Source organism: Monodon monoceros, unplaced genomic scaffold (assembly GCF_005190385.1).
Source record: "Monodon monoceros isolate NGI ecotype Baffin Bay Population unplaced genomic scaffold, NGI_Narwhal_1 Super_Scaffold_14, whole genome shotgun sequence".
NCBI classification, from domain to species: Eukaryota; Metazoa; Chordata; class Mammalia; order Artiodactyla; family Monodontidae; genus Monodon; species Monodon monoceros.
Window position 1 is genome coordinate 12,063,280 of NW_021703770.1, and position 12,730 is coordinate 12,076,009.

General features: G+C 40.0%; 1 protein-coding gene and 1 long non-coding RNA gene across 2 annotated transcripts in view; both read left to right on the forward strand.

The window, feature by feature from the left end:
- Positions 1 to 5,865, forward strand: part of LRATD2 (LRAT domain containing 2) — a 92,518-nt gene extending 86,653 nt beyond the window's left edge. Inside the window, exon 3 of the transcript XR_003793596.1 lies at positions 5,766 to 5,865. The gene's annotated coding sequence lies outside the window, so the exon portion shown is untranslated. The remainder of the gene's footprint in view (positions 1 to 5,765) is intronic.
- Positions 5,866 to 5,878: 13 nt separating this feature from the next.
- The window catches only part of LOC114895601, a 252,062-nt gene continuing 245,210 nt past the window's right edge, over positions 5,879 to 12,730 (forward strand). Inside the window, exon 1 of the long non-coding RNA XR_003793598.1 lies at positions 5,879 to 5,948. This is a non-coding gene — a long non-coding RNA (uncharacterized LOC114895601). The remainder of the gene's footprint in view (positions 5,949 to 12,730) is intronic.

Here is a 12,730-nt window from a genome sequence, read left to right on the forward strand (position 1 = left end):
TTCAGTGTCAGAAGGTTGTGCTCTTCTAAGGATTTGTCCATTTCTTCCAGGTTCTCCATTTTATTGGCATAGAGTTGCTTGTAGTAATCTCTCATGATCCTTTGTATATCTGCAGTGTCAGTTGTTACTTCTCCTTTTTCATTTCTAATTCTATTTATTGGAGCCTTTCCCCTTTTTTCTTTGATGAGTCTGGCTAATGGTTTATCAATTTTATCTTCTGGCTAATGGTTTATCAATTTTATCTTCTGAAAGCACCAGATTTTAGTTTTATTGATCTTTGCTATTGTTTCCTTCATTTCTTTTTCATTTATTTTTGATCTGATCTTTATGATTTCTTTCCTTCTGCTAACTTTGGGGTTTTTTTGTCCTTCTTTCTCTAATTGCTTTAGGTGTAAAAGTTGGTTGTCTATTTGAGATGTTTCTTGTTTCTTGAGGTAGGGTTGTATTGCTATAAACTTCTCTCTTAGAACTGCTTTTGCTGCATCCCATAGGTTTTAGGTCATCACGTTTTCATTGTCATTTGTTTCTAGGTATTTTTTGATTTTCTCTTTGATTTCTTCAGTGATCTCATGGTTATTTAGTGGTGTATTGTTTAGCCTCCATGTGTTTGTATTTTTTACAGAGTTTTTCCTGTAATTGACGTCTAGTCTCATAGCACTGTGGTCCGAAAAGATACTTGATACTCTTTCGATTTTGTTAAATTTACCGAGGCTTGATTTATGACCCAAGATATGATCTATCCTGGAGAATGTTCCATGAGCACTTGAGAAGAAAGTGTATTCTGTTGTTTTTGGATGGAATGTCCTATAAATATCAATTAAGTCCATCTTGTTTAATGTATCATTTAAAGCTTGTGTTTCCTTATTTATTTCCATTTTGGATGATCTGTCCATTGGTGAAAGTGGGGTGTTAAAGTCCCCCACTATGATTGTGTTATTGTCGATTTCCCCTTTTATGGCTGTTAGCATTTACCTATGTATTGACGTGCTCCTAGGTTGGGTGCATAAATATTTACAATTGTTATATCTTCTTCTTGGATTGATCCCTTGATCATTATGTGGTGTCCTTCTTTGTCTCTTGTGATAGTCTTTATTTTAAAGTCTATTTTTTCTGATATGAGAATTGCTACTCCAGCTTCCTTTTGATTTCCATTTGCATGGAATATCTTTTTCCATCCCCTCACTTTCAGTCTGTATGTGTCCCTAGGTCAGAAGTGGGTCTCTTGTAGACAGCATATATATGGGTCTTGTTTTTGTATCCATTCAGCCAGTCTGTGTCTTTTGATTGGAGCATTTAATCCATTTACATTTAAGGTAATTATCGATATGTATGTTCCTATTCCCATTTTCTTAATTGTTTTGGGTTTCTTATTGTAGGTCTTTTCCTTATCTTGTGTTTCCTGCCTAGAGAAGTTCCTTTAGCATTTGTTGTAAAGCTGGTTTGGTGGTGCTGAATTCTCTTAGCTTTTGCTCGTCTGTAAAGTTTTTGGTTTCCCCATCAACTGTGAATGAGATCCTTGCTGGGTAGGGTAATCTTGGTTGTAGGTTTTTCCGTGTCATCACTTTAAATATGTCCTGCCACTCCCTTCTGGCTTGCAGGGTTTCTGCTGAAAGATCAGGTTTTAACCTTGAGGGTGTTCTCTTGTATGTTATTTGTTGTTTTTCCCTTGCTGCTTTTAATAATTTTTCTTTGTATTTAATTCTTGCCAATTTGATTAATATGTGTCTTGGCGTGTTTCTCCTTGCATTTATCCTGTATGGGACTCTCTGCGCTTTCTGGAATTGATTGACTATTTCCTTTCCCATGTTAGGGAAGTTTTCAACTATAATCTCTTCATATATTTTCTCAGTCCCTTCCTTTTTCTCTTCTTCTTCTGGGACCCCTATAATTCGAATATTGGTGCGTTTAATGTTGTCCCAGAGGTCTCTGAGACTGTCCTCAATTCTTTTCATTCTTTTTCCTTTATTCTCCTCTGCTGTACTTATTTCCACTATTTTATCTTCCAGGTCACTTATCCGTTCTTCTGCCTCAGTTATTCTGCTATCTATTCCTTCTAGAGAATTTTTAATTTCATTTATTGTGTTGTTCATCATTGTTTGTTTGCTCTTTATTTCTTCTAGGTCCTTGTTAAACGTTCCTTGTATTTTGTCTAATCGATTTCCAAGATTTTGGATCATGTTTACTATCATTACTGTGAATTCTTTTTCAGGTAGACTGCCTATTTCCTCTTCATTTGTTTGGTCTGGTGGGTTTTCACGTTGCTCCTTCATCTGCTGTGTGTTTCTCTGTCTTCTCATTTTGCTTCACTTACTGTGTTTGGGGTCTCCTTTTCGCAGGGTGCAGGTTCGTAGTTCCCGTTATTTTTGGTGTCTGCCTCCAGTGGCTAAAGTTGATTCAGTGGGATGTGTATGCTTCCTGGTGGATGGAACTGGTGCCTGTGTTCTGGTGGATGAGGCTGGATCTTGTCTTTCTGGTGGGCAGGACTGTGTCCGGTGGTGTGTTTTGGGGTGTCTCTGACCTTATTATGATTTTAGGCAGCCTCTCTGCTAATGGGTGGGGTTGTGTTCCTGTCTTGCTAGTTGTTTAGCATAGGGTGTCCAGCACTGTAGCTTGCTGGTCATTGAGCGGAGCTGGCTCTTGGTGTTGAGATGGAGATCTCTGGGAGAGCTTTCGCCGTTTGATATTACGTGGAGCTGGGAGGTCTCTGGTGGACCAATGTCCTGAACTCGGCTCTCCCACCTCAGAGGCACAGGCCTGAAACCCAGCCGGAGCACCAGGTCCCTGTCAACCACACAGCTCAGCAGAAAAAGGAGAAAAAAAGAAAGAAAGAAAGAAAAACAAAATAAAGTTATTAAAATAAAAAAATTATTAAAAATAAAAAATTTAAAAAGTAATTTAAAAAAAGAAAGAAAGAAAGAAGAGAGCAACCAAACCAAACAACAAATCCACCGATGACAGCAAGTGCTAAAAACTATACTAAAAAAAAAAAAGAACCCCCAAAAAACGGAAACACAGAACCCTAGGACAAATGGTAAAAGCAAAGCTGTACAGAGAAAATCACACAAACAAGCATACACATACACACACACAAAATGAGAAAGAAAAGAAAGAAATATATATCTATGCATAAGATGAAAAACAAAAACGAAAACAGCAACCAAATTAATAAAGAAATCTACCAATGATAATAAACTCTAAATACTAAACTAAGATAAACATAAAACCAGAAACAAATTAGGTGCAGAAAGCAAACCCCAAGTCTACAGTTGCTCCCAAAGTCCACTGCCTCAATTTTAGGATGATTCTATTCAGGTATTCCAGAGATGCAGGTACATCAAGTTGATTGTGGGGATTTAATCTGCTGCTCCTGAGGCTGCTGGGAGAGATTTCCCTTTCTCTTCTTTGTTCGCTCACCTCCTGGGATTCAGCTTTTGATTTGGCCTTGCCTCTGCGTGTAGCTCGCCTGAGGGCATCTGTTCCCTGCCCAGATAGGATGGGGTTAAAGGAGCAGCTGATTCGGGGGCTCTGGCTCACTCAGGCTGGGGGGAGGAAGGGGTACGGAATGCGGGGTGAGCCTGTGGTGGTAGAGGCCGTTTCTCCCAGGGAAGTTGTCCCTGGATCACAGGACCCTGGCAGTGGCAGGCTGTACGGGCTCCTGGGAGGGCAGGTGTGGATAGTGACCTGTGCTTGCACCCAGACTTCTTGGTGGCTGCAGCAGCAACCTTAGCATTTCATGCCCGTCTCTGGGGTCCGTGCTGATAGCCACGGTTCGCGCCCATCTCTGGAGCTTATTTAGGCGGTGCTCTGAATCCCCACTCCTCACGCACCCCAAAACAATGATCTCTTGCCTCTTAGGCAGGTCCAGACTTTTTCCCGGTCTCCCTCCTGGCTAGCTGTGGCGCACTAGCCCCCTTCAGGCTGTGTTCACGTAGCCAACCCCAGTCCTCTCCCTGGGATCTGACCTCCAAAGCCCGAGCCTCAGCTCCCAGGCCCCGCCGTCCCGGTGGGTGAGCAGACAAGCCTCTCGGGCTGGTGAGAGCTGGTCGGCACCGATCCTCTGTGCGGGAATCTCTCCACTTTGCCCTCCGCACTCCTATTGCTGCGCTCTCCTCCGTGGCTGTGAAGCTTTCCCCCTCCCCCTGCCCCGCCCCCTGCAGTCTCCGCCAGTGAAGGGCTTTCTAGTGTGTGGAAACTTTTCCTCCTTCACAGCTCCCTCCCAGAGGTGCAGGTCCCGTCCCTATCGTTTTGTGTCTGATTTTTCTTTTTTCTTTTGCCCCACCCAGGTACGTGGGGAGTTTCTTGCCTTTTGGGAGGTCTGAGGTCTTCTGCCAGCGTTCAGTAGGTGTTCTGTTGCAGTTGTTCCACATGTAGATGTGTTTCTGATGTATTTGTGGGGAGGAAGGTGATCTCCATGGCTTACTCCTCTGCCATCTTGAAGGTCCTCCCATATATATATATATATATATATATAATTTAAACTGAGGATTACATTCAAGAAAATCTGAGCCATACTGCTTTACGATCCAAGGCCCAGGCCCAGACATTTCTGCATCAGAGAGCACACCCCAGGCAAATGGCCTTTGACCCTAAGATCACTCAGATCCCATGCTGGGAGAATTCTGTGATGAAAAGCTGGGAGGCCAGTTAATTGTCCTGGCCTTCAGCAGCCAAAGCTCAAGGAGTGGGCTGCCTTGTGATAGTGTGCTCCTGAGCATGCCAATAGCAGTTGCCTTTCAAAGCATAGATGTATTAAATGCATTCTTAAAATGACCTGATTCCTGGCAGGAAGCCCCAGGGGATGTGCAAGAATTTCTTGTGAAGATCATCATTGTTGATATCGGTCGTCCTGGAGAAAAGGCATTTAGTAGACTTGCATTTGTCTGGCGTGGTTGGAGTCTGCCTGGTTTATGGGTTGTTGCAGGAAGATGGATTTTTGAAATAAATCTTTGCCTACAGCAACCAGAGGACTTCCAGGTCACCTTTAGTAAGGGAGTAGGCAGTGTACCGATGGGAAAGAGCATAGCATTGTGAATTTGAAGACCTGGGATTGAGTCTAAGACTGTCTTCCTGGGTGGCCATGGGCAAATCATCTAACTTTTTCAGACTCAATTTCCTTACACATAAAACAGGAGTAACGATACCTTTCCTTGACTTCACAGAGGCATCTTAGGGATAAAAACAATAACATATGTCAAAGTGCTTTGCAATATCCCAGACTTTTATACAAATGGTAACAGTTTGTATTGAATGTGAATGATGATAATCAAGAAATGCCTTCCAAACAATAATAAAACTACCATTTTACAAATGAGGAAACAGAGATTAAAAACTTGACAAATGAAACAGCAGTAAGTGATGATGCCAAAATTCAAACCCAGGCCATTCTGGTTTTAAAGTCCTTGCTGGGAACCACTATGTTGGAAAATATGCATTTCAGAGAACATATGGACTCTAAGGCTGCATGCTTCTTGATGGAGAGGTATTGCTGCCTGTCTCTTACTTCTGGCAGTGGCTGGTAGAGAGAACACAGTGTGTTAGTTGAAAATAAATATCCTCACTTGTCCTCCTCTTCCTCTTTCTTTTTGGGATTCTTAAATTATTGTTGTAATTTTTTGGATGCAAAAATTGCTCTGTTAGCCCACATAGCTCACTGTCTTATTTGGAGTAGCAAATAAACAAGCAAAGGCTGGGCTAACTTCAGGAATAAAATTTGTTCAGGTTGAAAAATATATAATTAACCAAATGCCTGTTTTGTTCATTTTCAGATATGCGCACCAACAGGGAGCACAAGCCATCAGGAAGTCACACAGCAAAGGCTCACACTACAATTGAGTTTTAGCACTGCTAAAATGAACTTGAAGACTGAAATTGTTGTCCAGCTTAGTTGAGCTCAGTTTGGGACAAGCTCATTTGGAATTTCCCGCCTTTTCTGTAGAAGATCCAGCAAGGTAGAGATTATAGCTTCATAAGTCAGACTTTTACCTGTATTTATTATGCACATACTATAGGGAAAGTCACTAGAGCCGTCCCTCGGTATATATAAGGGGTATTGGTTCCAGGACCCCCCATGCCCCCTCAGGCACCGAAATCTGAGGATACCACAAGTCCCTTGTATAAAATGATGTAGTATTTGCATATACCTAATCATATCCTCCCATGTACTTGAAATCATCTCTATATTACTTCTAATACCTAATACAATGTAAATGCTATATAAATAGTTGCTAGTATGCAGCAAATTCAAGTTTTGCAACTTCCTGGAATTTTTTTTTTTCTAATATTTTCTATCTGCAGTTGGTTGAACCTGCCCATGGGGAACCCATGAATACGGAAGGTCCACTTTATAGGAGTCTTCTAGGGCTGCCATAATGAAGTACCACAGACAAAGTGGCTTAAACAACAGAAATTTATTTTCTCTTGATTCTAAATCAAAGTTCATGTGTCTGCAGGGTTGATTTTTTTCTGAATGCTTTTCTCCTTGGCTTGCACATAACTCTTTTCTATTTTTTCACATAGTCTTCCCTTTGTGTGTCTGTGTCCTAATCTCCTCTCCTTATAAGGACACCAGACAGATTGGATTAGGGCCTACCCTAGTGACCTCATTTAACCTTGATTATCTGTTTAAAGACCCTAACTCCAAATATAATCACATTCTGAGTTACTGGGGTTTAGGACTTCAACATATGAATTTGGAGGCGGGTTGAGGGGACAGGGACACATAGTTCAGCCCATTATAATCACAAAGTGGGACAAAATAAAAATAGCAGTTAGATCTCCAAATGACACTTCCAAGCTTTAGTAAAAATCTTGGGACCTAGAAATGAAAGGGAGACAGACAAAATTCTTTAAGATTGTGTATTTTTCACTTTCAGCTAAGGAATTTATTTGAATTCCTTTCATGCTTCTGTTTTTAAACAAAGTCCCTTTCACATTTGGGAATTGCAGGTTATTTCCCAAGGAAAGGGGTTATTTGGTGACATTAGTGACATGTAGATTCTCGCTTCATTCTGTGAGAACCACTCAATGCACAGATACATGCACTTCTCACATGAGCCATGGAGGAGGAAGAGAAATATTTCACCATCAGAGGGAAAGCTACCAGCAGTCACATTGATTTTGTGTTCTTCTAGAGCCTTTCGGGTGCAGAGTTGAAGGCAGGACTTTGTGGTGGCCTCAGATAAAGCTTGTGCTTGTGGGTAGGACCTCTACCCAAACTAACGTGATACCCACCACTCTGTCTAGATACATTGTCTGAGAACGCCCTTCAGACTTGTCATCTGACTCAGCCTGCATTCTTGTTTCCGCAATAGTTACACCATTTCCTTTCTTCATTTGTCTTTCTTTATTGAGGTATAATTTACATACAGTAAAATTCACCCCTTATTTTAGGTGTGTAGTTTGAAGGGTTTTGAAAAATGTATGCATTATGTACTTGCACCACACTTGAGATACAGATGATTTCTTCCCACCCCTGAAATATCTCTTTACTCCTTTGCATTCTTTCTTAAATGTTTAAATAGAATTCAAAAGTGAAACCATCTGGGCCAACTGGTAAGGATGCAACTTGGAATTCAACTTCTTTAATAGATAATAGGCTATTCAAGTATCTACTTCTCTTTAGTTAGCTCTGCAAGTTTGTGTCTTTCAAGGCATTGATTTATTTATCATCACATTTATTGGAATAAAGTTGTTTAAAATGTTCCCTTACTATCCTTTTCATGTCTTTTGGAGCTGTAATGATGCTCCCTCTTTCACTTCTGCTATTGGTTGTTTGTGTCCTCTCTTTTTTATTTGATCAGTCTGATTAGAGGTTTATCAATTTTATTGATAAAAACTGCATTGAGCACATAAGATAACACAAGAGCAAGCAGATGAGACAATTTTAAGTGTTTGCTTTATAACCCCAGGATGCTCTTCAAACAAATGATTGCTGAAGTGTGAAGGGACACTAGTAAGAAATTTGGTTTCAAAAATGAACCACCAGGGCTTCCCTGGTGGCACAGTGGTTGAGAGTCTGCCTGCTGATGCAGGGGACACGGGTTCGTGCCCCGGTCCAGGAGGATCCCACATGCCGCAGAGCGGCTGGTCCCATGAGCCATGGCCGCTGAGCCTGCACGTCTGGAGCCTGTGCTCCGCAACTGGAGAGGCCACAGCAGTGAGAGGCCCACGTACCAAAAAAAAAAAAAAAAAAAAAAAAAAAGAACCACCAGTCATGGCAATGATGATGATTATAATTATCTTAATAAATAAGATTTTGTGTTTAATATAGTCAGTCTTTGTGATTAGTGGTTTCTGTGGATTATATCACAACTATTTTAATTCGATATTATAAAAATGAGACAATAAGTACCCTAAACTTATGTTAAACACACAAACTATCTACATGTTTCATACACTTTCCATCCATGGTTACTCTTTCTGCAGGAGGATACAGGCAGGCAGCATTTATTGACGGGGTGTAGAACAGTGGTATTGCTATACGATTAGGTAATATCTTACTCAAGCATCAAGGCAGAAAAATAGCAAATGAGCTGAAAACCAATTAATGGTCCACAATCCCTTTTCTTAAACTGTGTGGTCAGATGTGTCCTGAAACTCAGAATTTTCATATTTTATAAAGGTAGTAAGCTACATGTGTTCTCACTTAATTAACACCTTTGGTGGGAATCTGGGGCAGCATCTCATAATCAAACACACTGGAAAAACAATGACTATAAATAACCTCACAGAATTTGCTGCCAAATGAGTTACTCCAAAATGCTGTCTTTCAAAGACTTTTTTGGATTTTGAGTCTGAAGATAAGAAAGGACTATAAACATACATGGTCAAATAGCCCATGAAAGCTATTCTAAATCTCCCATAAAAAATGGTATATTGGTTTTGTGTATAGTGTCCCAACTTTCCACTGGAAAGATGGCTTTCCTGGAGGAACAGCCAATTGTTCCTCCAGGGTAGAACAGATTGCTATTGCTTTAGTCGAGCACCAGATGAAGTAATTGGTTTGCATTAGGGGCCCATTTTGAATGAAAATTATGCTTTCTCTCTTTATTTTTTGTCCAAGCTCATATAGTTGAATTTGGAGAGATTAAATCAATGTATGTTTGATACAACTGAACTACAGAGTACTTGCTTGAACAGTTTTACATGTGCCAACAGGAATAGACAAGAATAAAAATAAACATCAGTGCTGAACTACAGCCTTCCGAAACAGCAACACATTTATAAGAAGTTAAAATATATGCATAGAGATGGCAGAAGATGATGTATTCTGAGGTCTGCACAGAAGCAAGTTAATGTGGCAACACAAGCTAATGAATTGGTGGTATCCAATGTGTTAATACTTCTCTGTGTGAAGTTTTGTACTGCAATTTAAAAAATAATCCAAATATATTTTAAAAATGAAATCTGTATCAAATTCCATAATAGTTTGTCTCCATGATTTATTCTAGATGTAGACAAAAACATAGCAACAATAATAAAAGTAACACATTGATCATAATTAACATTTCTTGAATACTTACTATATGCCAAATACTGTTTTATGTGCTTAAGACATTAACTCATTTAACATTCATTTATTCTTTCAATAAATAATTATTGAGCATTTGCTTTGTATTAGGCATTGCTTTAGGTCAGTGATACTCAAGTAGGAGAGATTTTGCCTTCCAGGGGATATTTGGCAATATTTAGAGACATTGTGCTTATTATAACTGAGGAAGTGCTATTGGCATCTGATGGGTAAAGGCCAAGGATGCTGCTAAACATCCTACAATGTGGGACAGCACTTACACCAAAGAATTATCCTGCCCCAAATGTTTGTTAGTAGTGCTGAGGTTGAGAAACCCTGTTCTGGTTGACAGAGATACAAGATAGACAAAATGGCTGCCTTCTTCACTTTATGTGTTGCAGTGAAGAGAAACAAACCATTTAAAAAGTAAATATCAATTATATTAGAAGGTAGTGAAGGTTTTCTATTACGAAGGAAAAAAAAACTGGGGGAAAAGGATAGGGTGTGTGTGTGTGTGTGTGTGTGTGTGTGTGTGTGTGTGTGTGTGTGTGTGAGATTGGCTGCAGGGTGGGGAGTTGGACATTTAAATAGTGTTTAGGGAAGACCTTGCCTAAGAGGTGACTTGGGAGGAAAGTCTTGCAGGTGAGGGAGCATGTATGTGGATACCTGGGGAAGAGTTACTTTCAGGCAGAGGGAACTGCAAGAGGAAAGAACCCAGGCAGGAAAAAAAAAAAGCATAGCAAGGAACAGGAAGGAGACCACTGTGACCTGAGGAGAGCATAGGAGGGGATGCAAGTTAGAGAGATGGGGGAGGGACATTGTTTAGAGTTTGTAGACTAGACGAGTATAAGGATCTGAGTTTACTCTGAGTGAGAAGGGAAGCCATGGCAAGGTTTTTTTTTTTTAAACTAGATAAATAGTATTTTAATACAATCTTTTTAAATCAAAATTATTCAAACTATTATGAACAAAATATCAAAGTTTTATTTTTTTTAGTTTTTATTTTTTTCAAAAATTTAAAGATAGTATTGACAGTGCTGTACTGAACGATACTGGAACGCAAGGCAGAAGGAAAAATGGAAGCCCCTATGTACAGTTGACCCTTGAACAACACAGGGGTTAGGTGCATCGACCCTCCAGATAGTAGAAAATCTGCGTGTAACTTTACAGTGGACCCTCGCTATTGGTGGTTTCAACCAACCATGGATGGTGTAGTACTGTAGTATTTACTATTGAAAAAAACTTTGGCAGCATTTTGAGCTAAGGAGTGTCATGAGCTGATTTATGTTTCTAAAGGATCCTGCTGACCACTGCATTGAGAATTGACCAAGGACAGAAACAAAGAGACCATTAAGTAGTCATGGCAACAGTCCATGAGATTGTAGTGGCTTAAACAAGGGTTCCAGCAGTTGCAGGTGAGAGGTGGTTGGATTCTGGACATGTTTTTCAAGGTTGAGGTAACAGAATTTTGTGAATGCATATGAGATATAGGGGAAGAATCAAGAAAGTTGACGTTTTGGTTGCTTCTTTGTAAACTGAGCCCCTAGAAGAATGGGATTGTCATGTACTGAAATGGAGAAGGCTAGGGTAGGAGTAGTTTGAGGAGGAGATCAGAATCATCATGTTTAATTTGGATGAGAAGCTTTTAATTTGAGGAGTCTATTCAAGCTTTCAACTGGAGGTGTCCAAAAACTTGTAACCACTCTGTGAAATAGATACTACCATTAGTCCCATTTTGGAATTGAGGAATCAGGAATAAAAAGGTTCAGTAACTTGTCTATGATCACCCAACTATTAAGTGATATCATCAGCCTAGATTCTAATGATACAAACTGACATCTTGCTGAAAAAAATCTCATCAGCCTCTTTCTCCTGGGATGGCACCTCTTGGTCTCCATTTCAATGGATGACCTTGACCAGCTGTTAGAGAGAGAAATTCTCTGCCCTGAAGTAAGGTCTTGAGATAGAGCCTTTTATGCAGTTGGTACCTGAAAATTAAGCTGCTTTCTTTGCCAACTTTTTCTTTGAATCATGTGCTAAAGCCAACCACAATGTAAAACCTAAAGAAAAGATGGGGATTCTGCAGTTGCAGGCAGCTTAGATCCTTTATTGGGCATCTACATTAGAAAGACCACTGATTCTGGGGGTTCCACAGATAAACCTGCATTAAAATACAGCCTCTGTCACTCACTAGATGTGATTTCCTGGGACTAAAATGTAACTTTTCTAAGTCTGTCTTGAGCAAGTAGGTAATGCATGTGGGAGCAGTATCTCTGTGGTACGTCCACGTACCCCAGTAGCTTTTTCGCCCCAAGGGTTAGGCTTATACCTGATCAGCCCGGTGAAGAGGTCCATTCTTCACTGCTTTAGTGGCTGTAGAGTCTGTATGGTTTTGCTACGTTTTTGTTTATTGTCTGTTCCCCACTCTAGAAAGTATGCTTCCTGAGGGGGCAGGGGTTTGTCTGCTCTGTTTACTGTTCAGGACAGTGCCTGGCACATAGTAGGTGCTCACTGAATATCTTTTGAATAAAGAAATGAATAATGCTCACTGTAAGCATCCCTGGGAGCTTGGCTCTATTTTTATCCCCATTTTACAGATGTGGAAACCGAGGCTTAGAGAAATGGAGCAGGGTACCCAGAGCTACCCAGCAGCAGGAGGCAGGACCGAGTCACATGATATGAAATAGATGTAGAGTTTAGAAAAGCCACCACTGAGTGTATCAGCAGTAGCAGAGTCTAATAATTAAGTCTTTCTGAGTTCAGTGCCCAGCTCTGTTTGACCTCTCTGCATCGTAATTCCATCCATAAGTGGGAGATGACAATAATACACCTACATTATAGAGTTTCTGTGAGGATTGAATGAGTTAATACAAATACAGTGCCATGTAACAAATGCTATTATGACTATTAGATAATATTAATATATTTTGTTCTTTAACTTATAACATATATACACCTACATTATAGAGTTTCTGTGAGGATTGAATGAGTTAATACAAATACAGTGCCATGTAACAAATGCTATTATGACTATTAGATAATATTAATATATTTTGTTCTTTAACTTATAACACATATACACCTTGCTCCCATCTTCCACCTCAACCTTCACATTTTCCAACTGTGTCCAAACTTGAGCAAGGTATTTGCTTATATATATATTTAGCTAATTTGTGCATGTGTCTTAAATTACCCATTATGTAAATGGCTTTGGTTTAGGAA